Source organism: Oncorhynchus clarkii, chromosome 29 (assembly GCF_045791955.1).
Source record: "Oncorhynchus clarkii lewisi isolate Uvic-CL-2024 chromosome 29, UVic_Ocla_1.0, whole genome shotgun sequence".
In the NCBI taxonomy this organism is placed as follows: Eukaryota; Metazoa; Chordata; class Actinopteri; order Salmoniformes; family Salmonidae; genus Oncorhynchus; species Oncorhynchus clarkii.
In genome coordinates this window covers 1583822-1585748 of record NC_092175.1, presented here as the reverse complement: position 1 = coordinate 1585748, position 1927 = coordinate 1583822, and positions in this window count along the sequence as shown.

Here is a 1927-nt window from a genome sequence, read left to right as displayed (position 1 = left end):
CATCGATGAGGTTTAACGGCAGTTGGCATCCAATAAATGTTGGCATTACCGCCATCTACTAGACTGGAGTATAACTCCCTTATACTTTGCTTAATTAGTTTTAAAAATATATATAATACAACAAATACCCTATCATATAACACTACACTCACCAAAAATTCAATGATATAATAATAATAAATACCCTACTCCACAATTTAAATGTATTTAGTCCTACTTCAGGCCAACAGCCTGAAAGGATGGGACATCACTGCTAAACACACTAACGCTTCCTTCTAATGTCAAGTCTCGCACACCCAAATACCTCTCTGCAGCTGCCAACACAACCTTTATTTTCTGCGACTTTACGTTCCATCCGTGGAGTATAGTCAATAATCATTGCTGTTAATACAAAAAAATCCAATATTGCTGAAACATATATCACTTGTTGGAAGTGGCGGATTTAGACATAGGCGACATGGGCAGCCACCCAGGGCAGTATCTTGCCAGGGGTGGCATGGGGCTCCCGCACAAAAAAAAAAATATAAATTCCAGAATGGTGGCACTTGTGCAATCGGTTTCACTCATTTGCATGTCACCGTGTGGGACTGTGGGTCAATTAACCTTTTCAGAGAGGGCGCCTTGATTCAAATCCAAGTTTATTTGCCACGTGCGCCAAATACAACAGGTAGTAGACCTTACAGTGAAATGCTTACTTACAGGCTCTAAGCAATAGTGCAAAAAAAGGTAAGTAAAGAAATAAAAACAACAGTGAAAAACAGCAGCGAAGCTATAAAAGTAGCGAGGCTACATACAGACACCGTTTAGTCAGGCTGATTGAGGTAGTATGTACATGTAGATATGGTTGAAGTGACTATGCATATATGATGAACAGAGAGTAGCAGTAGCGTAAAGAGTGGGTGGTGGGTGGTGGGACACAATGCATATAGCCCGGTTAGCCAATGTGTGGGCGCACTGGTTGGTCGGGCCAATTGAGGTAGTATGTACATATCCACATAAATGTATAGTTAAAGTGACTGTGCATATATGATAAACAGAGAGTAGCAGCAGCGTAAAAGAGGGGTTGGGAGGGCACACAATACAAATAGTCCGGGTAGCCATTTGATTAACTGTTCAGGAGTCTTATGGCTTGGGGGTAAAAACTGTTGAGAAGCCTTTTTGTCCTAGACTTGGCACTCCTGTAACACTTGCCATGCGGTAGTAGAGAGAACAGTTTATGACTGGGATGGCTGGGGTATTTGACAATTTTTAGGTCCTTCCTCTGACATCGCCTGGTGTAGAGGTCCTGGATGGCAGGCAGCTTAGCCCCAGTGATGTACTGGGCCGTACCCTCTGTAGTGCCTTGCGGTCGGAGGCCGAGCAATTGCCATACTAGGCAGTGATGCAACCAGTCAGGAAGCTCTCGATGTTGCAGCTGTAGAACTTTTTGAGGATGTCAGGACCCATGCCAAATCTTTTCAGTTTCCTTAGGGGGAATAGGCTTTGTCGTGCCCTCTTCACGACTGTCTTGGTGTGTTTGGACCATTCTAGTTTGTTGTTGATGTGGACACCAAGGAACTTGAAGCTCTCAACCTGCTCCAATACAGCCCCATCGATGAGAATGGGGGTGTGCTCTGTCCTCCTTTTCCTGTAGTCCACAATCATCTCCTTAGTTTTGGTTACGCTGAGGGATAGGTTGTTATTCTGGCACCACCCAGCCAGGTCTCTGACCTCCTCCCTGTAGGCTGTCTTGTCGTTGTCGGTGATCAGGCCTACCACTGTTGTGTCGTCTGCAAACTTAATGATGGTGTTGGAGTCGTGCCTGGCCATGCAGTTGTAGGTGAACAGGGAGTACAGGAGGGGACTGAGCGCGCACCCCTGGGAAGCTCCAGTATTGAGGATCAGCGTAGCAGATGTGTTGCTACCTACCCTCACCACCTGGGGGCGG